The following is a 26,779-nucleotide window of genomic DNA, read 5'->3' on the forward strand; positions in this document are numbered from 1 at the left end:
GTCAACTGAATGTTTTGGCTCAGTCCATTTTGTTTGTGGCATAAAACTCAACACAGTCTCTTAAATCTCTGGTGCTTTTTTCTTCTAGCTGATTAGTGTACCTGGAGTTTTATATTTTAGACTCAAAGTCACTAGCAAAAGAGATTTTTTTTTAATGGGTATCATAATATTTTGGTATAATACCTATTTTTTGAAAAGTTGTTTGTTTTAGATAAATTGGGCCAGTACAGATTAGGCTTTGGATATAATTGCTCTTTAAAACATAGATTATAATTAACATCTGTTCAGATTTTTTTTTTGAGGCAGCATGGAATGATAAAAAAAATTCATTCATTGAACAAATATCTTTAAAGCTTCTAGTAAATGTCAGCCAGCTGTGCCGGGTGAAGAGAAAGTATGTGTGCACACACACATTGCCGCCCCCTCCTGCTCCTGATGAAAAGATATTTCTTCTCTTATAACTTACATCTGATGGACAGACAAATATTAATCTAAGAATCATGTAAATAAAAGAATAATTAAAACTGGCATTAAAAACATGGTATTGGAGAATATACTGTATATTAGGAGAGGCCAAAGAAGGCTTCCTGGAGCAGTGAGACTTGAGCAGAGAATAACACTGCAGAAGAGTCTGGGAGTTAAGGACATTATTGCAGACAGGAGCATCTGTATGCAAAAGTTGTGGCAGGAAGAAGCATGGATTGTCTGAAGAGTCCGAAGAAGGTAAGAGTTGCCAGAGTTCAGAGGCAAGGAGTGTAGTGGAATAATGAGGCTATAGAATTAGTTAGGTAGGAGCTCAGAGCAATTAGGGCCTGTGAGTACCCATGTTATTCCAAGTTCTCTGGGAAAGGACCCCTCAGATGTTGAGGGAAGCTTAGGCCATGGATTCTGGTAGATGGAAAGATATGAAGAAATGCTAAAAAAAAAAAAAAGAAAAGAAAAGGCTAATAATTAGGGCTTTAATTTTAATACTCTCAAAATATATAAAAATGCAATTCAGTATAAGCCTGTTATTCACAAGAAATTTACAGTATTTACAAAAGATCAGTTTAAAGTATACTGCGGTGGTATGATTTGGTAATAGGGCACCAATTTAAAGTTGTATGATGAGTATCTTCTCTCAATCCTGGCACTGTATCTTTGTGACTGTATATATCCTCATTTGGAGGTAGGGCCAAATTTCAATCTGTGGCTTTTCACGTGGTCTCCGTGACAGGTTGTGAATAAGGAACTATTGACATGTCATACGCAAGGGAAAGTGATGCAGGCAGACATGTATATTAAAAAAAAAAACTCGCTAATGATGTACTATATGTTGGTTAATTGAATTTAAACAAAACAAGTGCTCAATATAAATGGACCTGATTTTAGAGGGGCCATTGAGAATTTAGAGAGATCATTTAGGAGACTATGGCAGTGGTTCCAACAGGAGATGCTAGAAGCATGTTGTAAGTGATGGCAGTGGAGCTGGAAACACACAAATGGCTTGGTTTGGTCATTGTTTAGGATGAACCATAGAGAACAACCACAGTTTTGGACTTCATAGAACCAAATCCCCAAATTAGTGCTAAAATGAGGGAACTTGACTGAAAGGTAAACAAAAATCACTAAATGACACCAATATAGTGATGCTTTCTTTTTCCTCCACATAAAAATGTCATTTTATGTTTACATATCTGGATATATTTTAAACTTTTCATTTTCCAAACAGTTATTTGCATGGATAAATAATCACTTGGGTATGGAAATAACATTTGCACATGTCAGTCCTAGCACATACTAACACTTTGGCTTTGTTTTTAATGCAGAACTTAAAATTTGCCAACAAACATTTATTGAGCACCTACTATGTGCCAGGTAATAACAGGTTTTAGCTTATGATCTGTAAATTTGTATCCCCACCCCCATACTTTTATAACATGAATGATAATTCTGGAAAAATTTAAACCATTTCAACTTCGTTTTAAATAGCTTAGAGGTTAAAAATATTAAAAACGTAAAGGGAAAAAGAAGTTATGTTTTTTAGTTCTTGACTATTGTGTGCCAAATGTCCTAAATGTTTTAAGAATCCTTTTAGCCTTTTCACCCTGCCTTCCCACTGTGTGCCCACAATAATTGATTATCCATGTGTGATCCTACAAGCATTGCAGCAGAAAGGGCAGAAAACAATGGACAAAGATAATGGGATTTCACATTTTGCTCTGCCTTTTTCTTTCAAACTAACCTAAGTTAATAAAACTTCCCATGAAAGCCTTTGAAATTTCATCATGGGTTTTGTGAAAGAGGTGAAAGTTGACCTAGAAGGGCTTGACCTATAACTTGGCAGCTACTGGAAGTCTGACCTCATAACTCAGAGATCCAGTGACAGCTTTGCCTATAAACTCAAGTGTTCATTTCACTGATATGTTCAGGTTTAGTCTCCTTGAAAATGCTAACAAAAGTGAAGCATATCATTTCTCTGCTTGGGATAGTAATGGTGATGTTTATGGAACCCTTTGCTGTCTCAGGGGTAATCTCCCGGATAATTTGGATTAACCTTATCGGGTCTCTTGATACTACATTACCCAGGGTGGATGATCTCCAGAATAACCTTTCCAGATCCTAAAATTTAACCCCAGCACCATGTTTTATCAAAAAACTCTCAACAGAAATTCATTGAAAACTATCCAAGCAGGCTTACTTCAACCCTTTTAGTCTGATGTGGCCTTCAGTCAGGCAAGAAAACATACTTTCTGTTAATAATTCTATTTAGAAAGTAGGGCAACCTGACATTTTCCTCTGTTTACTTTTTCCATGAGACAGTTGTTATGTATTGATGTGCCTCACTCCTCCTATTTGTCCAGGTTTTGAAATTGACTACCTGAAAAAGGGGGGGTAGTGCTTTCGTTAGTTTATTTGCTGGTACAGAGAATTTACTTAAAGGAGTGAAGAATTTTCCCCAAGGAAGAATTTGTCTTTTGGACAGGCAACAGAAAGAATCTTTTATGTGTATTGATCAAAAGTCCTTCTGGACTTTTTTTTTTTTTTTAAGGAAAGAGGGAAGTCAGATGCCTTCTGAAGCTGGGATCAACCCTGAAATTCTGTCCCACTCAAGACCTCTACATCCTAATTAAGCTTGCTTTTGTGAAATTTAAGTATGTTCATAATTACTTTTTAATATTATAAAGCTAGAGCTTATAGTTCTAGTACAAGACTATGAATTTTACTGTCTCAGAACTGAAAAATAGAAATTACAATTATGAATTTATTTTATTTTTCTGCTTTTTAGAAAGTGCAGACCCAGGTGATTCACAACAGTTTTTCCGGAAAATATTCATCGCATTTGAATCAGTTTAAAGAGGTAGACCAGAGTAGCTGTGGCTAATAAAATTAATGTCATATCTGGAATAGATAAGAGTACTCATGGTCTCAATTGAAAGGATAATAGAAGGAAAAAATCACTTTGCATTTTCCATATTGAAACCTGGCCTGTCCTTCTGAAAGTGAGGTGTCTATATACCTTTACCCAATGCTTATTTTTTTTTCTAAAATTAATCTGATTAGGGTGCATTTAAACATAGGGTGAAGGAAAGTATTGATGTTGTCTGTGCTCAAAAAATAAGATCCTATTGTTGGTTTACTTTATAAAATAGCTTGAACTGATCAAGTTGTGAGATCCAACAGTTTAACCTTAGAAGGGACAGAAACACATCAAAATAATGACAGTTTCTATTTGCCTGAGATTTTCCTTTGTGCTAGGTACTTTGCATGTATAGTCTCATCAATTCTGACAACATTGAAAACTATATATTATCATCTCCATTTTATAAAGGAGGAAAACTGAGACTCAAGAGACCAAGATATCTGTCCGAGTTCACTTATCTTGTTTGAAATTCTGCAGTGGAGGAGCTGCCATTGTAACCTGAAGCCCATGTTCTTTCCACCATGCGCCATGCCTACAAAATGCTTGGTTACCTCCTGTTGTATCTTCTTGAGGATGAAACTGGAGAGGTTAAGGGGGAAGGCCAGAATATGGGGATGGAGAATGGAAGTGATTACGGGTACAGTGGTGTTTTCACTGAAGAGTTACATATTTGGATAATGTGTAGAGCTGTGGCCAGGCAATAGAGGATGAGCCAGTTAAACTAGCTAGAGGAATTTCCATAGAGCTTGGGAGCACAGTTTATTAGAAAGATTAATTTAAAGACTGGTTGGACCTTGTCTCAGACCAATGGAATAATGGGAAGAAATTTAGCATTCCAACAACAGAACTACTCCCTGCTAACACTGGAGTGTGACATTTAAATAATAAGAACGGTAGTTACCATTTATGAGACACATCCTAAGTATGAAGCTTTTTAAAAATGTATTATTTTCTAACCTTAGAACACCCTTGTAATGTACGTTTTATTATTTCTGTTGTACAGATGGGAGAAAAACAAAGAAATCAAGTATCGAGGAGGTCCCCTTAGGCTGACAAATAGGTTCATCTTGATCTTGAGTCTGCATTCTTTTTCTCCAAGGAGAGAAAGACACACTTCCTTATCCATTGCAGAAGAAAACTGAGAAGAAAAACTTTAAAACCATATTTTGAGTGACCAGTTTTGCATATCAGATTGGAGGTACTGGTAAGGCCACCAGCATGTTAGGTGGGATAGAGTAGATCTTAGAGAGGAGAAAACTTTTCTGACTTTGCTTTGGTACCTTAAGATAGTGTGGTCTGGAAACAGTGGTGGAAACCTTGGTGGACCATTTTGCTTTGAAGTAACTGAGCCGCCTTAGACAAGTCATGTAACCTTGCTGGGTCCCAATTCTCATGTCTTTCTTGTTTTATTCTCAGCTCCTAGTTCAGTGCTTGGCACATAGTAGGAATGAAAATGATACATTATATAAATGAAGAAGCTCAGATTGCTATTTTTTTTTTGAATTCTTTCAGTTCTAAATTCTGTTACTCAGGCATAGTAACTTTGGTTTCTTTACTCTTTCAAAGAGGAAAATTGTGCCAATCTATTTTGCAAAGTTATCATGGGCATTAACTTGTATATTTTCCAAGTTATGGAGGTCTTACAGAAAAGGATAAGAAGACTACATTTGCTTTCCTTTTAAATAGTTATGATAACTTTTATTAATATTTTGCATTCATCAAATGCCACAAATGTGTCAGGTACTATAAAGAAAATAGAACCTTCCTAACAAGTTCATAATCTCACTACACGAGTAATGGCACTAGTACTAGTGACTGAGTTTATTTATTATTTTTTAAAATTTATTTATTTATTTGAGAGAGAGAGCAGAACAAGCAAGAACATGAATAGGGGGAGGGGGCAGAGGGAGAGGGAGAAGCAGGATCCCCACGGAGCAGGGAGCCCAATGCGGGCTCGATCCCTTGACCTGAGCTGAAGGCAGACATTTACACGACTGAGCCACCCAGGCGCCCAGTGACTGAGTTTAAAAGTGACTTTATGCCAGTGTTTGAGAGAATATGGTCACATATACTGTAGCACAGGAAAAAATTAGACTGGCATCAGTCCAGACATGGCTAGGAGGAAGAGAATTGTCCGAAAGCTTGTTCTATTAGTGGGACTTTTGCATTGCTTCTTGTCTTTGTGGTTTGGAATGGTAGCCACTAGTGCGTGGTCTCATAAAATATGGAAGCCAGGTGCTTTGTGCTCTAGGCCTGGTAATTTGCCATGTGAAGGTCAATCATCCATCTTGGTTCTCAGTTTATTCATTTTTGAAAAGTTGATAGTAAGGTTTACACCATCAATTTATTGTGGAGATTGATAATGGTTATAGAATGATCTGAGAAAGTTCTATTTCTATGGTAACTATATGGATATTACATATTTGCCAAGCCTCTGAAAGATCAAAATAAATTAGAAGCTCATATTTACTAAAATGTTCCAAGTGGAACTTGGACCATATGATTTTATCACTCACTTTTCTTTCCTAAAGCCTTATGAGCAAAAGAAAAGAAAAGGGAAATAAGGGGAAGACTGTTTCTCTGCTGGCAATGAGAATGTGTCATTAGCAAAATCTCCTGAAAGCATGGTATTTTCTTCAGCCACAAGAGTGGACTATTTGTAAAAGTGTTAGTGGATTTCCCAGATTTGTACTAATAACATACAGTGATTCCAAGTTGCCATGTATACCTTACACTTTACTTGTAGAGAAACTGAATCAACAAAAATAATGTTATATAGGAAAAATACAAGAGTCAGATGTTGGGTAATGATTTTCCATTAATTTAAAAAATTCATTTATTCATCTCTTTATTCAACCATACATTTATTCATTTAACCAATATTAAGTTCCCAGTACTAAGCTAGGTGATGAGGATAAAAAGATAACTAGTCTCATGTTTTTTCACTTAATTTGTTCCTTATTATTATTTATAACCTTTACTTCGATAAATAACTTATGAAAGTTAAAAATAAGCTATCCTGGTATTTCTGTTAATATGCACGTTTCTCTTTATTAATGAAGAAATTTATTCTCTGCCAGAGATCCCGATGAATGGGGGAAAGCCTTGAATACTCTGAAGTATCTGTGATGAGAAATATACACAAATTAAGAAATAAACAATAAAATATTAACACAAAAGTATGGTGCTTGCTAGAGACTCTCCCCATTGCAAACAAAAGAATATTTTAATATTGAAACATGAGCTATGTGACTGTAGTATTGACTCTCTTCAAATATTTTTAAGTGTAAACCATGAGTGTATCTTAGACTAATCCTTTAGAGAGAACTTTCTTTTATTTGATAACTAGCTTAAAAAAAAGAAAAAAATAATGGCGAGAGTGGGCATCCTTGTCGTGTTCCTGATCTTAAGGGAAAGGCTTTCAGCTTTTCCCCATTGAGAATGATATTCATGTAGGCTTTTCATTGACGGTTTTTATGAAATTGAGGAATGTACCCTCTATCCCTACACTCTGAAGGGTTTTAATCAGAAAAGGATGCTGTATTTTGTCAAATGCTTTTTCTGCATCAGTTGAGAGGTCCTTCACTCTTTTCTTGTTGATATGATCTATCACACTGATTGATTTGTGAATGTTGAACCAGCCTTGCATCCCAGGGATGAATCCCACTTGTGAGATTATTAACTTGTTAGGAAGGTTCAATTTTTTCTATAGTACCTGACACATTTGTGGCATTTGATGAATGCAAAATATTAATAAAAGTTATCATAACTATTTAAAAGGAAAGCAAATGTAGTCTTCTTATCTTTTTCTGTAAGACCTCCATAACTTGGAAAATATATGAGTTAATGCCCATTATAACTTGTGGGAACTGTTCCAGTTCCAGCTTCTTGAGATGAGATATAAAAACTGCATTTTAGATTTTTCTATTCTTTTGAGTGAGGCTTGGATGGCTATGTATTTTCCCCTTAGGACTGCCTTTGCAGTGTCGCACATAGGTTTTGGACCGATGCGTTTTCATTTTCGTTGGTCTCCAAAAATTGTTTAATCTTCTTCTTAATTCCCTGGTTTACCCAATCATTCTTGAGCAGGATGGTTCTTAGTTTCCAAGTGTTTGAGTTTCTTCCCAATTTTTCCTTGTGATTGAGTTCCAGTTTCAAAGCATTGACTAACAGACACATGAAAAAATGTTCAAAATCATTAGCCATCAGGGAAATTCAAATCAAAACCACATTGAGAACCACCTTACGCCAGTTAGAATGGCAAAAATTGATAAGGCAAGAAACAACAAATGTTGGAGAGGATGTGGAGAAAGGGGATCCCTTTTACACTGTTGGTGGGAATGCAAGTTGGTACAGCCACTTTGGAAAACAGTGTGGAGGTCCCTTAAAAAGTTAAAAATTGAGCTACCCTTTGATCCAGCCATTGCACTACTGGGTATTTACCCCAAAGATACAGACGTAGTGAAGAGAAGGGCCATATGCACCCCAATATTCATAGCAGCACTGTCCACAATAGCTAAATGGTGGAAGGAGCCAAGATGCCCTTCAACAGATGACTGGATTAAGAAGATGTGGTCCATATATACAATGGAATATTACTCAGCCATCAGAAAGAACAATTACACAACATTTGCAGCAACACGGACGGGACTGGAGATTATGCTAAGTGAAATAAGTCAAACAGAGAAAGACAATTATCATATGGTTTCACTCATTTATGGAACATAAGAAATAGAAAGATAGGTAGGAGAAGGAAGGGAAGAATGAAGGGGGGGTAAACAGAAGGGGGAATGAACCATGAGAGACTACAGACTCTGGGAAACAAACTGAGGGCTTCAGAGGGGAGGGAGTGGGGGACTGGGATAGGCCGGTAATGGGTATTAAGGAGGGCACATATTGCATGGTGCACTGGGTGTTATAAGCAAATAATGAATCATGGAACACTACTTCAAAAACTAAGGATATACTGTATGGTGACTAACATAACATAATAAAAAATTATTATAAAAAAAAAGAAAATAAAAGATTGACTCCATATCTGAAAACCCAAGACCTTCACTCACATGGTCTGATTCAGGGACTCAAATGATGTCAGTAAGGTTGTCTTTCTCTCTTGGCTCTGCTTCTCTGTATTGGCCCCATTTTTTTGAGCAGGCTCTTCCCTCATGGTGATAAAACAGCTGTCAGTAGTTCTAGGTTTCTGTCCTATTTTGCCAACAATTCAAGTGTAAGAAAATGTTTTTCCCCCAATAGTTCCAAGCAGAGTATAAAGATTGATTGAGTTTCATTGGCTCTGGTTTATCTGTCTTGAGATGCTCATCCTTGGAGCTGTTTAGTGTTAGTCTCACCCAAACCACATGAGCTGAGAATGAGGAATATCAGACTTCTGTTGCTAGAGGAGAGGGCATGAAGACAGTTGTCTATTACCTTATTTTTAGCAATATGTAGTATCTAGAAAGATCCTATCTGTTCTCTGCCTTATATCATAGAAGAGGATTCCACCGTTAGCTGCCTCTGTCTCACCCCAGTGCACAAATTTTTCCCTATCTTACACATTTGGGTGTGCTCATTAGTGTCTTTATGAGACCATGGTTTACAACCAGGGATTTTCAGGACTGCGAAATCCTTAAGTAGTGAATGTTTCCATTTATAGCAAAAAAATTGCTCCGTGCTATTTGGCCATATGGACTGCCTTAGTGTGAAGACATGTATTCTTATGTCATCAAAATCCCTTGATATTGATATAAAATCAACTTTTATAGAGCAGGATACATATTTTGTATCTGCTTTACAAAGAACATTTAATAGTGCATATCCTCAAAGAAAAAACATCATGAAGTTTTATAAATTACATTAGAAATCATTTTTCATTTGAAAATTAAATTTTGCGTCCAACTGTATGGTTGTACTTAATCTAATGGATTTCTGAGTGTTTAAAATAGTAACATCTGCCAGCAGACTCATAAAGGAATCTATACATCATAACAATCAGAACAGTATGAATCTGTTAAGTTTAACTTCCCATGAGGATGCAAGATCAGTATACTCCGTTAAAGAATATATAAGGAATTACTCAATGAAGTTTCATTATACTGCTGACCACCCATCAGTAATTTATTTCTGTATGTGTTTCTGCAGTCCCAAAGACTAAAACTCTTTAGTTAAACTAGCCCTTGTTATAGCGTGAGACACCCAAGATTTTAAAAAAACCTCAGTATTTAATTTTAACTATAAAATGCTTATTGGAGGTGGTAGAAACTGAGCTAAATTCCTAGTATATCAGTAAACCATAAACATAGAGGAAGAAAAACTCAGGACTTAAATAGAGCATAATAGGCACACAAACACCCCAAAATATATAGCACAGAAATAATTACAACACAATATAAAGGTAATACTCTTAGAGTGCTATGAATTCCATATTCTGAAATAAAGCATAAAGTATCTGAAGCATTCATACTACCATACTACTACTTTTAGAACTACTGAGGAGTCCATTAAGTCTTGGATGCAGGGGGGTAGGAACCTCAGAGAGTTTACTTTTGTTTATCAGAAGATTTATTCTTAGCAAGTGAGTGGGTGGGCAAGTACCCTTTTCCTCTCTTAATTCTCACATAGATTTGGCTCTTAGTTTAATCCCACCAGCATGAAAAATGGTCCCTAGTTTATATCAATAAAAATTTCTGCTGTGAACTAATCTGGACAACCTTACTATATAAACTCCCTAAAAGAAAGAAATCCATAACTGACACAGATTCCAGAAGACTGGTTGGAAATTTCATGAATGAGAACTGTGATTTAAGAAAAACCACAAGTAACACCTTTACTAGGAAACTTTGATTTGGTGAGTCTGAAACTATGTCTTGCATTGGATTCTCTTACGGGGACAACTTTGTCAGAGATTTCATCTCAAATCCATTGCAGTGTTTTCCATTTTGTTTTTCAATGGAGTAGATTTTAGGAAATGACTGCTAGTGCTCATTATCATAAAGAATGATCAGTCATAGGATATTATTTTCCTTTTCCAGTTTTATTTCCTTTTTGTTTGACTGTTTAAAAATCATCTGTGGGGGCGCCTGGGTGGCTCAGTTGTTAAGCGTCTGCCTTTGGCTCAGGGCATGATCCTGGCGTTCTGGGATCGAGCCCCACATCAGGCTCCTCCGCTGGGAGCATGCTTCTTCCTCTCCCACTCCCCCTGCTTGTGTTCCCTCTCTCTCTGGCTGTCTCTCTCTCTCTGTCAAATAAATTAAAAAATCTTAAAAAAAAATCATCTTGTGCTTTTTATAAAGTGTGCAGTGTGTGTGTGTGCGCGTGTGTGTGTGTGTGTGTGTGTGTGTGTATGGTGTGTGGTAATATTGCAGACATTATGAATTCTGGACTATGAAACATTCCAACCAATAATGCAGTACTGATGTGTGATGAATATAAATTTTATTATTATTGCATATATAATAACTATTTTCACAATTTTTTTCAATAGGAAAGTAGTCATTTATTAACTGAGTAGATTACAAAAATAATCGTGGTAGATACTTTAGTTCATCCTTGTAATAAGCCTATTGATCTGGTCTTCCCTGTTACCAGCATCTCCACCTTCTACAAAATGGGTGGTCTTTTTCTTCATTCCCCTTCGTGGAGAAGATAATTTGAAGGGCCATAGAAAATTGTTTGCTTCTTTGAAACATTTTCCAACGGTATAGATCTGGTGAATCAGATCCTCCATGCAGATGATGTCATATTTACCAAGAGGTCGAGCAATCAATGTGTTACCTGTCAGGGCAATTCACTTGTTGATTTTGCTGTTACCATGCTTGTAGGTCAATTTGTTCACCACTTCAGAGTTGGGTCCCCCCATACTATATATGGTTCCACAATCCTTAGCATGTTAACTGGACCCTTGTTGAGTTTAACAAAGGTGCCATTGAAGAACTGGCAAAGGTGAAGGAGCTGTAACACTTTTCAGACCTTTGGGCTCACACCACTGCTACCTCTGATCCTGATGGCAAATGCCAATTTGGGTTTCACAGGTATGTAGAAGTTGCCAACTTTTCTTGCCATCCTCGCCCTTTGAATCTCAGTTCCTTACATCTGCCTATATTCCTTGTGGTAATGCTTAGCTATTTCATAGATAAGCTTCCTCCTTGCCCTTTGAAGCATCTTTTGGGCAAACTTCTTTCTCAAACACTTGATCTTCAATTCTGTGAAATTCCTTTGCTTTTCCTTAAGGGTTTCTGGCGCAGTAGGAACCTTCTTTTTCTTCTCTTCTGTACCCTTATGGTTCCAGCTGGAAAAGAGGATTATTTTCACTATTTTTAATGTGCTACATATTATGCTAATAACTTTAACTTTCATAATAAATCCAGGAGGCAAATATTTATATCCTCATTTTACAGGCTAGATGATTAAGTCTTGGATAATTTGGATTGAAACTTGGGTAAGTGTTATGTTAGCTACAGATTTTTTGTAGATGTCCTTTATCAGGTTGAGGAAGTTCTCTTCCATTCCTACTTTGCAGAGAATTTTTACCATGCATGGGTGTTGACTCCTGTCAAAGGCTTCCTTTTTTCATTAATTCGGATTATCTACAATTAAAAAAAATTCTTAATAGTGAATTATATTGATTGATTTTTAAATATTGAACCAGCTTTATATTCCATGGATAAACTCCAGTTTGCTCATAATGTATTACATTTTTATATGTTGTTGAATATAATTTGCTAGAATTTTGTTGATGATTTAGGTATTTGTGGTCATATGGATATTGGTCTGAAGTTTCTTACAGAGTCTTATTTCTAGTTTTGGTATCAGTGTGATGCTGGCTCATAAAATAAGTTGGGAAATATTTTTTCAATTCATTTCCTGGAAGAAATAGCATAAAATTGGTATTTTTTCCTAGAAATGTTTGATAGAGGTCTCCAGTGGAACCATCTGGGCCTGGAGTTTTCTTTGTGGAAAGGTTTTCAATTTCTTTAATAGATATAGGAATATTCAGGTTATTTATTTCTTTTTTCAGTGAGTTTTGTTAATTTCTGTCTTTCAAGGCACCGGCCCATTTAAGTTCTTGAATTCATGAGCATAGAGTTGTTTGTTCTATTTCCTTATTATCCTTTTAATGTCCATAGGATCTCTTATGCCTGCTACTGGTGATTTATGTATTCTCTTTTTTCTTGGTCAGTCTGTCTAGAGGTTTACAAATATTATTGATCTTTTCAAAGAACCATGTTTCGGTTTCATCAAATTTCTTATTAAAATTTTGTTGATTTCTGTTCTCACATTTGTCTTTTCCTTGTTTCTATTTGGTTTGGGTTTACTTTGCTCTTCCTTTTCCACTTTCTTTCATTATTGAGACCTTTTTTTCTTTTTCTTTCTTTCTTTTATTATTATTATTTTTTAAGATTTTATTTATTTATTTGACAGAGAGAGCTAGTGAGAGAGCACAAGCAGGCAGAGCAGCAGGCAGAGGGAGAGGGAGAAGCAGGGAGCCCGATGCAGGACTTGATCCCAGGACCCCCAGGATCATGACCTGAGCCGAAGGCAGACGCTTAGCTGACTGGGTCACCCAGGTGCCCTAAGATCTTTTTTCCCTAACATAAGATTTAATGTTATAAATTTCCCTTTAAGAACTCTTTTAGCTGCATGCTGCAAATTTTGGTATCTTATCTTTTCATTTTCATTCAGTCAAAATATTTTCTAATTTCCCCTGAGACTTCCTCTTTGACCCATGGTTTATTTAGAAGTGTGTTGTCTACATTTTACAAATTGGGAATTTTTCAGATATATTTCTGTTTTTTTAATTAAAGATTTTATTTATTTATTTGTCAGAGAGATAGAGAGAAAGGGAACAAGCAGGGGGAGCAGCAGGCAGAGGGAGAAGCAGGCTCCCCACTGCTCAAGGAGCCCAATGAGGGACTGATCCCAGCACCCTGGGATCACGAGCTGAGCTGAAGGCAGATGCTTAACTGACTGAGCCATCCAGGCGTTCCTATTTCTGTTTTGATATCTAGTTTAATATCTAGTTAATTATGGTTCAAGAACATACTTTGTAAGATTTCTATCCTTTTAAATTTGTTATTGTCTTAGATTATCTTATTTTTTCCTTAGTTGAGAATGTCCTTATTTTGTCATCCTTCATGAAGGATATTTTTACTGGATGTAGAACTCAACAGTTATTTTCTTTCAATGTTTTAAAGATGTCCTACTGTCTTCTGGCTTCCATGTCTTTTAATGAGAATTCTGGAGTCAAAATTTTGTTCTCCTATATGTAATATGTCATTTTTCTGTGGCTCCTTTCAAGATTTTAAAAATTTATCTTTGTCGTACAGTTATTTGGTTGCTATGTGTCTGTGCATGCTTTTCTTTGAGTTTGTGCTGTTTAGGGTTTGCTGAGCTTCATGAATCTCTAAATTTATGGCTTTCAACAAATTTCTTCAAATATTTCTTTCTGCATCAGTCTCTTTCTTCTCTCCTCCAGGGACTTTAATGACATAAAACAACAGAACAATAAAAAAGAATAAGTGGGTGTCTCCCATACTCTTCAACTCACTATGATCCCTTTTCCCAGTCCTCTCCCCAGAAAGATAGTTTTTCTCAGAGCTTTTGCTGCCTGTATCCACTGCTCAGTTTTGCATTCGGGTCACCTTGGGTCAAAGCTGGATGATAAAGGAGGAAATAAGATGGCAAAACTCACTCCTATTATAGATCATTCTCTAAGCTTTGGTTCCCTTGTGCAATTTGGCTCCAAATATTACTTTTTCACAGTTCCCTTGTAGTTGCTTTTTAATTTGTATAGCGTTTTTAGTTACACCAGTGGGAGAGAGAGCTGTAGTAGAGTTACTCCATTTTGGCTGGAATTGTCATCTTTGATTTTTAAAAATTTACATCCTGCAGATACTTCTATATCAACACATACCAATTTGTTCATTTTAAAGTGACAGAATACTACATTTTGTGAATATCATAGTTTATTTAAGAAGTTGTTTATACATTTTTTGCTATTAACAAAGATAAGACAACCTCTTACACATGTGTTTTGGAATATTTTGTGAGTATATCTGTAGGGTAAATTGCTAGTTAGGGAATCATAGTCTGAAGGATATGTGCCTACACCTTGACAAACAGTTGGAGACTGCCCATTTCTCCACAGTCATGCTCAACTAGAAACTTAAAAATGTTTGCAGTTTGATAAATGAAAAAGCTATCTTGTTTTGATTTACATTTCTTTTTATAATGGTCAAGGCTGAGCATTCTTTCATAAGAACAATAAGACCATTGTGTGCCTTTTTCTGATAACTGCTAAGGGTTTGTGTTTAGTTAGAAGGGTCAATTCCTCCCCACCCTCAACCCCACCCAGATTTTAAATAAAGTCACTCAGACCTTCCTCTGGTTTCTTTATGATTTTATTCAGACTACATTCTTCACCATTGGCAGCCAATGCAAAAATGGTGTACGAAAAAGAAACCCCAGCATGTTAGCATACTTGGCTCATGCATCTGTCAGTAGAGTTTTTATACCTGTCTGATAGGTCTAAGTATAATTCTGGAATAAAAAGAACTCGATTATGTGATTCCCAGACTTGAGCATATTATTAAACTTTATAGAACATCCCATGAGGGCTGACAAAGCAAGATGGAAAAAAAAAATAAAAGCACATTAACTTCTGTGCATGCATGTAGTCCTTATGGTTTTAGGACTAAAAGAAGGGACACTGGTGGGGTGTATTCTCAAGGCCATGCTGCTTTTTCCATCTGCTGACCTGAGGGGATTTCTGAATCTACTTGATGGCTATAGTGAACATTGGCTACAGAAGCCATTGGCTGCAAAGTAAACACTTATCTACATAAATTATTTACCATTCACCTTGAATGGTGAATCGAGGAAAGAAGTAGAGAAAACTATTACTATTTCTGTGTTCATTCTGAAATGTTGGCTCAGGAGAAATGGGGAGAATAAATGTGTTCTTTTTAACAGACATGCTTTTCTGTGGTGATGTCTATATAAAATATGTCCTTTTCTCTGATGAATGTATGAAAAGTTTTCTAAGATGAATTTATATGTATACAGTATTTAACATTTCTTATTTTAAAATTTACATACAGTAGGTTGGTTTATTTACCCTTAGACTTTTTGAGTCATTTTAGAGTCTTGGCATTAAATATTCTTTTTTTTTTTAATGATATTTTATTATATTATGTTAGTCACCATACAGTACATCCCCGGTTTCCGATGTAAGGCTTGATGATTCATTAGTTGTGTATAACACCCAGTGCACCATGCAATACGTGCCCTCCTTACTACCCATCACCGGTCTATCCCATTCCCCCACCCCCCTTCCCCTCTGAGGTCCTCAGTTTCTTTCTCATAGTCCATAGTCTCTCATGTTTCATTTCCCCTTCTGATTACCCCCCTTTCTTTATCCCTTTCTTCCCCTACCGATCATCCTAGTTCTTATGCTCCATAGATGAGAGAAATCATATGATAGTTGTCTTTCTCTGCTTGACTTATTTCACTTAGCATTATCTCCTCCAGTGCCGTCCATGTTGTAGCAAATGTTGAGAACTCATTCTTTCTGATGGCTGAGTAATATTCCATTGTATATATGGACCACAACTTCTTAATCCACTCATCTGTTGAAGGGCATCTCAGCTCCTTCCACCATTTAGCTATTGTGGACATTGCTGCTATGAACATTGGGGTGCATTTGGTCCTTCTCTTCACTACGTCTGTATCTTTGGGATAAATACCCAGTAGTGCAATGGCTGGATCATAGGGTAGCTCAATTTTTAACTTTTTAAGGGACCTCCACACTGTTTTCCAGAGTGGCTGTACCAACTTGCATTCCCACCAACAATATAGGAGGGATCCCCTTTCTCCACATCCTCTCCAACAATTGTTATCTCTTGTCAATTTTTGCCATTCTAACTGGCGTAAGGTGGTATCTCAGTGTGGTTTTGATTTGAATTTCCTTGATGGCTAATAATTTTGAACATTTTTTCATGTGTCTGTTAGCCATTTGTATGTCTTCATTGGAAAAGTGTCTGTTCATATCTTCTGCCCATTTTTTGATTTGTTTATTTGTTTCTCGTGTATTGAGTTTGAGAAGTTCTTTGTAGATCTTGGATACCAGTCCTTTATCTGTAGTGTCATTTGCAAATATATTCTCCCATTCCGTGGGCTGCCTCTTAGTTTTTCTGATTGTTTCCTTGGCTGTGCAGAAACTTTTAATCTTGATGAAGTCCCATAAATTCATTTTATCTTTTGTTTCTCTTGCCTTTGGGGATGTATCATGTAAAAGGTTGCTTTGGCCGATGTCGTAGAGGTTGCTGCCTATGTTCTCCTCTAGAATTTTGATGGATTCCTGTCTCACATCGAGGTCTTTCATCCATTTGGAGTTTATTTTTGTGTATAGTGTGAGAGAGTGGTCAAGTTTCATTCTTTTGCATGTAGCTGTCCAATTTTCCCAGCACCATTTATTGAAGAGACTGTCTTTTTCCCACCGGATGTTTTTTCCTCCTTTATCAAAGATTAGTTGCCCAAAGAGCTGAGGGTCCATTTCTGGGTTCTCTATTCTGTTCCATTGGTCTGTCTGTCTGTTTTTGTGCCAGTACCATGCTGTCTTTGTGATCACAGCTTTGTAGTACAGCTCGAAATCCGGCATTGTGATGCCCCCAGCTTTGTTTTTCCTTTTCAACAGTTCCTTGGCGATTCGGGGCCTTTTCTGTTTCCATACAAATTTAAGGACTATTTGTTCCAGTTCTTTGAAAAATGTCCTCGGTATTTTGATCGGGATAGCATTGAGAGTGTAGGTTGCTCTGGGTAGCATGGACATTTTAACTATGTTAATTCTTCCGATCCATGAGCATGGAATATCTTTCCATCTTTTTACGTCTTCCTCAATGTCTTTCAAGAGTGATTTATAGTTTCTAGAATATAGGTCCTTTACGTCTCTGGTTAAGTTAATTCCAAGGTAACGTATGGTTTTTGGTGCTACTGTAAATGGGATGGATTCCCTAATTTCTCTTTCTTCGGTCTCGTTATTCGTGTATAGAAATGCAACTGATTTCTGAGTATTGATTGTGTATCCCGCCATGTTACTGGATTGCTCTATAACTTCTAATAGTTTGGGAGTGGATTCTTTTGGGTTTTCCATATAGAGTATCATGTCATCTGCGAAGAGAGACATTTTGACTTGTTCTTTGCCGATTTGAATACCTTTGATCCCTTTTTGTCGTCTGATTGCTGTTGCAAGGACTTCTAGTACTATGTTGAATAATAGTGGCGAGAGTGGGCATCCTTGTCGAGTTCCTGATCTTAAGGGAAAGGCTTCCAGCTTTTCCCCATTGAGAATAATATTTGCAGTAGCTTTTCATAGATGGCTTTTATGAGATTCAGAAATGTACCTTCTATTCCTACACTCTGAAGCGTTTTAATCAGGAAAGGATGCTGTATTTTGTCAAATGCTTTTTTGGCATCGATTGAGAGGATCATATGGTTCCTGAGTCTTTTCTTGTTGATATGATGTATCACACTGATTGATTTGCGAATATTGAACCACGCTTGCATCCCAGGTATGAATCCCACTTGATCGTGATGGATAATCCTTTTAATGTACTGTTGGATTCTATTAGCAAGTATCTTGTTGAGGATTTTGGCGTCCATATTCATTAGGGAAATCGGTCTGTAATTCTCCTTTTTGAGGGGGTCTTTGCCTGGTTTGGGGATCAAGGTAATATTGGCCTCATAGAATGAGTTTGGTAGCTTTCCTTCTGTTTCTATTTTTTGAAATAGCTTTAGGAGAATAGGTATTATTTCTTCTTTGAATGTTTGGTAGAATTCCCCAGGAAAACCGTCCGGGCCTGGAGTTTTGTTATTTGGAAGGTTGTTTATCACTGACTCAATCTCTTCATAATTAATTGGCCTCTTTAAGGAATCAATTTCTTCTGGTTTCAATCTTGGTAGTTTATAGGTTTCCAGGAAGGATTCCATCTCTTCCAGATTGCTTAGTTTATTGGCATATAGCTGTTGATAAAAATTTCTAATAATCCTTCCAATTTCAATGGTGTTCGTCGTGACCTCTCCTTTTTCATTCATAATTTTAATAATCTGGGTCTTTTCTCTTTTCTTTTGGATAAGTGTTGCCAGTGGTCTGTCAATTTTATTGATTCTCTCAAAGAACCAGCTTCTAGTCCTGTTGATCTGCTCTACTGTACTTCTGGTTTCTGATTGATTGATTTCAGCTCTAATTTTGGTCAACTGCTTCCTCGTGCGTGGATTAGGCCTGTCCCTCTGTTGCTGTTCCAGCTTCTTGAGGTGAGAATATCAAAACTGCATTTTAGATTTTTCTATTCTTTTGAGTGAGGCTTGGATGGCTATGTATTTCCCCCTTAGGACTGCCTTTGCAGTATCCCATAGGTTTTGGACTGTTGTATTTTCATTCTCATTGGTCTCCATAAATTGTTTAATTTGATTTTTGATTTCCTGGTTTATCGAGTCATTCCTTAGCAGGATAGTTCTTAGTCTCCAAGTGTTTGAGTTTCTTCCAAATTTTTCCTTGTGGTTGAGTTCCAATTTCAGAGCGTTGTGGTCTGAGAATATGCAGGGGATAATTTCAATCTTTGGTATCGGTTGAAACCTGTTTGGTGTCCCAGAACATGGTCTATTCTTGAGAATGTTCCATGGGCATTAGAATAGAATGAGTATTCTTTGGTTCTGGGGTGTAGTGTTCTATATATATCTATGAGGTCCAACTCGTCGAGTATGGCATTCAAAGCCTTTGATTCTTTGCTTAGTTTTTGCCAGGGTATTCTGTCTATTTCTGATAGTGGAGTGTTGAGGTCCCCTACTATTAATGTATTTTTATCTATATGTCTCTTTATTCTGGTTAAGAGTTGGCTTGTGTATCTTGCTGCTCCCCTGTTGGGGGCATATATATTTATAATTGTCATATCCACTTGTTGAATACTTCCTTTAAGAATAATATAGTGCCCTTCTGCGTCTCTAACTATAGTCTCTGGTTTAAAATCCAATTTATCTGATATGAGAATTGCTACCCCAGCTTTCTTTTGAGGTCCATTTGCGTGAAAGATGGTAGTCCATCCCCTTACTCTAGTCTGAATGCATCTTTGGGTTCGAAATGAGTCTCTTATAGACAGCAAATGGATGGGTCATTTCTTTTTATCCAATCTGCAACCCTGTGGCGTTTATGGGATGGTTCAAACCATTTACATTAAGACTGATTACTGAGAGAGGCGCCTGGGTGGTACAGCGGTTGAGCGTCTGCCTTCGGCTCAGGGCGTGATCCCGGCGTTCTGGGATCGAGCCCCACATCAGGCTCTTCCGCCATGAGCCTGCTTCTTCCTCTCCCACTCCCCCTGCTTGTGTTCCCTCTCTCGCTGGCTGTCTCTACCTCTGTCGAATAAATAAATAAAATCTTTAAAAAAAAAAAAAAAAGACTGATTACTGAGAGATATGATTTTAATGATGCCATGTTGCCAGTAAAGTCTTTGTTTGTATTGGCTATGACTTTCTGTTCTGTATCACTCTTGGGGCCTTTTTACTTTTATAGAACCCCCCTTAATATCTCCTGTAGGGCTGGTTTCGTGGTTACGAAATTGGTTAGTGACTGGCGATTCTGAAATGTCTTTATTTCTCCATCAATTCTGAATGACAGCCTTGCTGGATAAAGGATCCTTGGCTGCATGTTTTTCTCTGAAAGAGCTTTAAATATGCTCCCCCAACCCTTTCTCTCATTCCAGGTCTGTGTAGACAGGTCTGACGTAATTCTGATGCCTTTGCCTTGGTACGTGAGAAATTTCCTTGCCCTGGCCGCTTTCAATACTGTATCCTTGGATCTAATATTTGCAAATTGCACTATGACGTGACGTGGCGTAGGTTTGTCGTGGTTGAGCTTGGGAGGGGTCCTCTCTGCCTCTTGGACACGAATGTTTGTTTCCCTTGCTAGATTAGGGAAGTTTTCAGCTACAATTTGTTCAAATATCTCTTCTAGACCTCTGTTTTTCTCCACCCCCTCGGGGATGCCGATGATTCTAACATTGGATCGTTTCATTGAGTCAGTAATCTCCCGTAACCTACATTTGTGGGCGTGGATTTTTTTAAGACCATCTTCAATTTTTATTTTTTCCTCTATTAACCCATCCTCCAATTCACTAACCCGTTCCTCTGCTTCTGTGACCCTGGCCGTCAGAGCCTCTAGTTTTGCCTGCATTTGGCTCATAGAATTTTTAATTTCTGTCAGATTCGCTCTCATTTCTGTCCTTAGGGATTCTATATTCTCAGTAACCTTTTCGTTAATATTTTTTCAATTCTACTCATCATTTTGACCATCGTTACTCTGAATTTCATTTCTGATACTTTGCTTACATCCATATCCATTATTTCTGTGGTAGAGGCCACAGACTCACTGTCTTTTCTTTGCTGGGAGGGGCTTCTCCTTCTTGTCATTCTGATGAGGAGAGGTTGCGGGGTTGTCCAGAGCCCAATTTATTGACTGGGTCCCAGGCCGTGCCCCTTGTTTTATAGGGATCTTAGGGATGTGGGCTTCTTCTTTAAAGATTTTATTTATTTATTTATGTGGCAGCCAACCAGCGAGAGATGGAACCGAAGCAGAGGAGTGGGAGAGGAAGAAGCAGGCTCCCAGCGGAGGAGCCCGATGAGGGACTCCTTTCCGGAACGCAGGGATCACGCCCTAAGCCGAAGACAGGTACTCAATGACTGCGCCACCCCGGCGCCCGGGTTGTGGGCTTCTTGATTTTTCAGCCTGCCTTCTGGGGGAGGGGCCTGCTGCGCTGATACTCAGGCAACCCTGTTTGGGTAGAGTCTCCGTGTCCCCTGCGAGGGGGGATGGGGATGGGCACTCTCTGAGCTGGTATTTCCAGGCTTTTGTTCTCTGGCGGCTTTCCCTGGCGGTTTGCTGTGCCTCTTCTGAGAGTCAGAGCAGCAGCGGCCAAATTTCAGCCTCTGTCACAGAACAGAGGGATTGCGGCCTGTTCTCTACTAATGTTCTGGCCACTTTAACTCTGTTACTGTTGGTGCTGCTCAACCCTGCAGCGTCCCGGGATGTGCGCCCCACACCCGGCGTCCCAGCCCTCACCTCCAGGGCCGGTGCGTCTCTGTCCTTTGTGTTTCTAATGCCGCCAGCCGCCAGCCGCCCCGCGCGCGCTCCGCTCTGGAAGCTCCCGGTCTCAGTCTGGATCCATTGAGCGCACCGGGATTCCGGTGTTCCTCAAGATGCCTGGTGGCGCGCACCCGGCTCACGGTCTCAGTCTGCTGTTTTGCGGGTGCCGTCCGTGAGCCCCGCCCGCTCCCCCGTGCAAGTGGCTACCGCTTCCCGGCGCCTGAATGCGGCGGTCCCTCCCCCTTCCGTTTATCTTCCGATATGATATCTGTGCACGGTTTCATGGCTCCCCGCTTCGTACCTCAATACTCAGCACTGGAGATGTTCATTTGTAGAGATCCAGATGCATCTTCCTGCGTCTCAGGCTGGTTCCGTGGTTGTTTAGGCTGGTCTGGTACCTATCCAGCTCGACTCAGGGGACCGGCTGAAAAAGGGGTCTCCTACTCCTCCGCCATCTTAACTCCTCCCTCCGGCATTAAATATTCTTAACTGAAACTGGAGTCTCTGCCTCCATCAGAACTACATTTCTTTTTTTTTTTTTTTTAACTTTTTTTTTTAAGATTTTTTATTTATTTATTTGACAGAGATAGAGACAGCCAGCGAGAGAGGGAACACAAGCAGGGGGAGTGGGAGAGGAAGAAGCAGGCTCATAGCGGAGGAACCTGATGTGGGGCTCGATCCCATAACGCCGGGATCACGCCCTGAGCCGAAGGCAGACGCTTAACCGCTGTGCCACCCAGGCGCCCCAGAACTACATTTCTTAGCTGACTTTTTATAACAAAGATTTTTTTTGTTTGGTTACTTTTTACCATCAAAATTGTCCTCAAAACGTGCTTCCCTTTATATACTTTATTTTTATTTTACCTATTTTTTATCTTACCATTATATTCTCTATGTCAAGTTTTCTTAATTTTTACTTCTTCTAAGGGCCCTGGTTAGGTTTCATTTGTATGTTTAATCAAAAATAGTGCATTTCATTTGGCAGTTAGAGCTTTTAGTTAACAATTAGAAAATAACATGGATTATCTATGTAATATTAGAAAGTTACTGCTGATCTAACCAAGTCTTATCATCTCATCCATTGTGTATATCAACTCAATTTATTCTAAAAACAATTAACAATATATATATTTTAAAAATTTTGCATATAATCAAATGAGTTCCTTTCAGTGCACAACTCTGTGAGTTTTGATAAATGTATAGTTTGCATAACTACCACCACCATCAAGATGTAATTCTTTCACCCCTGCATGTTTCCCTGTGCTGCCCCTTAGTTATCAACCCTTTCCCCATTTCAAACCTCAGCAACTGATGATCTGTCATCTTACAGCTTTGCCTTTTCCAGAATCACGTGCAACATTTAAAAATGGAAATGCGAAACATGCTAACACGTTTCAGTCACCATTTCCCATGAAAGTTACTATGCTCTGCCTGCCTGAGACCTATAAGGATTCTAGTTGAAGTTCCATGGACTGTTTCATCTCTGGCCAATCTCTGTGAACTCAAATGCTTTCTCAAGAAGTCAGTCATCTTAGATCTTTGATCAAAGTATTGTTGTAATGCTGTTTTGTATAAAAGTTGGTGCAGTTAAAAACAGTAAATAGTAATAGAATAGATTACACTTCTTATTTTACATTGCTTTTCAAAATTCAGACATGCCTTTATGACAGTCTGGACTGATGCCACACTCACTGACATGACTAAGGATTTTCTATAGAGTAATGTACCCATATATGTAGAATTCCTCCCACTTTCTCCACCTTCTCTTTCTCTTCTTGTCTCCACAACAGCATATGCACACTGAAGGAAGGTGGAAAATATTGATGAGCATAGCAGAGTTGGGAGGGGGACATAATCTAATTAGTATCAATTCTTGTACAATACAGAAATAGTTAACTATGATTGATATCTAGATCTACTTTAGACACCACAATAATAATTTGTGAATGGTTGTTACTTTTTCTTTCTTTCTTTTTTTTTTTTAAAGATTTTATTTATTTATTTGACAGAGAGAGACAGCCAGCGAGAGAGGGAACACTAGCTGGGGGAGTGGGAGAGGAAGAAGTAGGCTCCCAGCAGAGGAGCCTGATGTGGGGCTCGATCCCAGAACTCCAGGATCACGCCCTGAGCCAAAGGCAGATGCTTAATGACTGAGCCACCCAGGCGCCCCAGTTGTTACTTTTTCTTATATTCAAACATGACCTCTAACTTAAGTCTGTTTTGATCTTTATTATTTATTTAAAATATCACATCATATTTATTCTTTGCTTTGTAAGTTTTGCAGACCCTTAGCCAAAAAAATAATATTCTGATATAACCTCATCTTATCTGACTATTTGAATTAGTGTAAATGCTAAAAATAGATTTATAAAACAATTTCTGCCAGAGTTAAAAGGAAACTATTATTTCAGAAAATTGAGTAACTAAAAATTGACTTTTAATGGCAATTGTCTTGTAATTTATTTATAATTTTCTCTAACATTGCTCATCTCTGGAAGTCCAGTCGAAGTGAAACCTATATTTTTGTGCAGGTAGATAAGGCCCACTTTTCCAAAGTTTTCTGTGGCACTGAAATGAACATAAACGATTTCTCAAGTACCTTGTATGGAGACTGCTTAAATGAGGAGTACTTAGTCATGTATTCACACAGTAAACTCTTACTGAATATCTTTACTGCATCAGATTCAATACTAGGTACTGGGGATATGGAAAGGAGATTTCATTCTTTGCATTCAAAGAGTTCATAATAACAATCTCTAAAACACATGGTTTTAAATCCATATAATCTTTCTTTCCTTCACCAATCACATCTAAACAATCACGAAGTTCTGTCAATATAACTCTCTAAGTCAGCCATTTTCAACACTGGCTGCACAGGTTAAAGCTTACCAGGGCACTTAAAAAAATATACTGATGCCTGGGTTGTACCCCCAGAGATATGACTTGGAAATTGCAGATGATTACAATGTGCAGCCAAGAGTAAGAATGACTGCTTTAGATCAGGTCTTAGCAATTTTTCCTCCGAGGGACTAGATAGTAAATATTTTAGGCTTCGGGGCCTTTAGGATTTATGATCCTTGTTGCTACTACTCACTTCTGCCATTTGAGTACTGAAGTCATCATTGACAATATATGAACATATGAGTGTTCAATAAAGCTTTATTTATGGACACTGAGATTTGAATTTCATGTAATTTTCATGTGTCATGTAATATTCTTCTTGGTTTTTTCAACCATTTAAGAACATAAAAACCGGGGCGCCTGGGTGGCGCAGTCGTTAAGCGTCTGCCTTCGGCTCAGGGCATGATCCCGGTGTTCTGGGATCGAGCCCCACATCGGGCTTCTCCGCTGGGAGCCTGCTTCTTCCTCTCCCACTCCCCCTGCTTGTGTTCCCTCTCTTGCTGGCTGTCTCTGTCACATAAATAAAATAAAATCTTTAAAAAACAAACAAAAAAAACCCCATAAAAACCATTCTTAGCCCATAGGCTATACAAAAACAGGCAGTGGGTCTGATTTGGCCCATGGCTGTAGTTTTTTAATCCCTGCCCTAGAACAGCTCAGAAACCAAGGTGCTCATCAGAATTGCCTATATCTTTTATAAAAGTGCCTGGCCTTGCTCTTGGGGATTCTAATTCAGGAGGTCTGGATGGGATCAGGGGATTTTATGGGGTAAGCAGGGTTTAAGAATCCCTGTTCTAAAGATTCATTGTATGGTTCTCTTCTGAGCCTCCACCACCATTTTCCCATTTCAGGTGTTTATTACCTTGCACCTGCACTATGGTGATAGCATCTACCTATGTTTCCAGTCTTCATGCTCACTAATTTATCTTCTTCATTGTCATATATTTTTTTTTTTTTACCTCTTGCTTCCAACCTTCCAATGGCTTCTGCTTCCTACAGGACAAAGTTCATATTCTCTAGCAAGTCATACAATGGTTTTTATTATCTGGCTTTCGTTCGTGAAGTTCTCTCTTCATACTCTTGGTTCTTGGAAAAAGGGCTACTTGCAGTTCACATGGCACTATTTCTTGTTGGTACATTTGGGCTCATGTTGGTCCCCCTGCCTGGAAAGCCCTCTTTTGCTGGCACCATATCTACTTGTTCTTCAAGATATGGGAGTATTCTTCATTTCCTTTGTCTTCATGTCTGGGTTAGATGTCTGAATTAGATGACCCTTCCCGGAGTTCTCATGGCCCATCTGTTTAACTTTTGCCTAATATGTATCACATAACATTGAAATAATCTGTTTATAAATAAATAATTTCAGATAGGGAACCCAGGTATATCTTTTTATCATAGCACTTAATGCAGTACTTAACATGTAGTAGGTGCTCAAGAAATGCTTATTGATCTGAACACTGTAAAGAAAGCAGGACAGGTAATATTTTTCCCATTGTACGATAAGAGAACTGAGGCTCTGAGGCAATGAATGACATCCTCAGGGTTCACCTAACTACTAAGTCAGGGAGCCAAGGAGTTTCTGGTTTCTTACTGCCATCTGCAGGCCTTCCCCCTTCTCCCTGCAGGCCATTCCAGATGCTTCTTTATACAGCCGCAGGTCATCTGGGGATGTGACAGTTACATGAGGTTGTCAAATGAACACTAGGCTGGTAGTTATGAACTGGCCCCAAATTGCAGCTTTTTTTACTAATTAGGGATATGGACCCCTGTTTTCTAGTCTGAAAAATAAGGAGATTCAATTAGAATAATTTTAAGATTGTTCTCAATTCTTAAAAAAATTAATTTCTGTCAAGTAGTTATTTTTACTTAATTTATCTCCAAGCCCGTTTATTAGTTAGAACCTGATACCAAGCTAAAACGTTAATGTGAAGTAATTTGTTCAGAGAGTCCCTGCAACCTGGTGGTAGAATAGGAAATGAACCTGTTACTTTTCTATTGCCACCCTGATAAATTACCACAAATTTAGTAGCTTAAACCAACACAAGTTTATTATCTCACGGTTCTGTAGGTCAGAATTCTGGGTGGCTCAGTTGGCTTCTCTGTTTAGTTTCATGAGGCTGAAATAAAACTGGCAGCTGGCCTGGGCTCTTATCTGGTGGCTCTCAGAATCAGCCTTCAGGGTGACGCAAACTGTTGGCAGAATTCAATTCTATGTGGTTGTAGGACTGAGGAGCCTGTTTCCTTGTTAGCTCTCTGCCAGACGCTGTGCACAGCTTCTGAGGCCACCCATATGCTTTGGCTTGTGGCTCTCTGTTTTCACCTTCAAAACCAGCAACAGGGGTAAA

General features: G+C 38.3%; 1 long non-coding RNA gene and 1 pseudogene across 1 annotated transcript in view; one reads left to right on the top strand and one right to left on the bottom strand.

Annotated features, from left to right (window-relative positions):
- LOC123000840 (uncharacterized) overlaps positions 1 to 26,779 on the top strand; it is a 143,737-nt gene that overhangs the window by 32,321 nt on the left and 84,637 nt on the right. Inside the window, exon 4 of the long non-coding RNA XR_007188095.2 lies at positions 20,997 to 21,119. This is a non-coding gene — a long non-coding RNA (uncharacterized LOC123000840). The remainder of the gene's footprint in view (positions 1 to 20,996; positions 21,120 to 26,779) is intronic.
- Positions 10,924 to 11,601, bottom strand: LOC113252660 (60S ribosomal protein L7-like; annotated as a pseudogene).

The sequence above is a fragment of the Ursus arctos genome, unplaced genomic scaffold (assembly GCF_023065955.2).
Source record: "Ursus arctos isolate Adak ecotype North America unplaced genomic scaffold, UrsArc2.0 scaffold_6, whole genome shotgun sequence".
NCBI lineage: Eukaryota > Metazoa > Chordata > Mammalia > Carnivora > Ursidae > Ursus > Ursus arctos.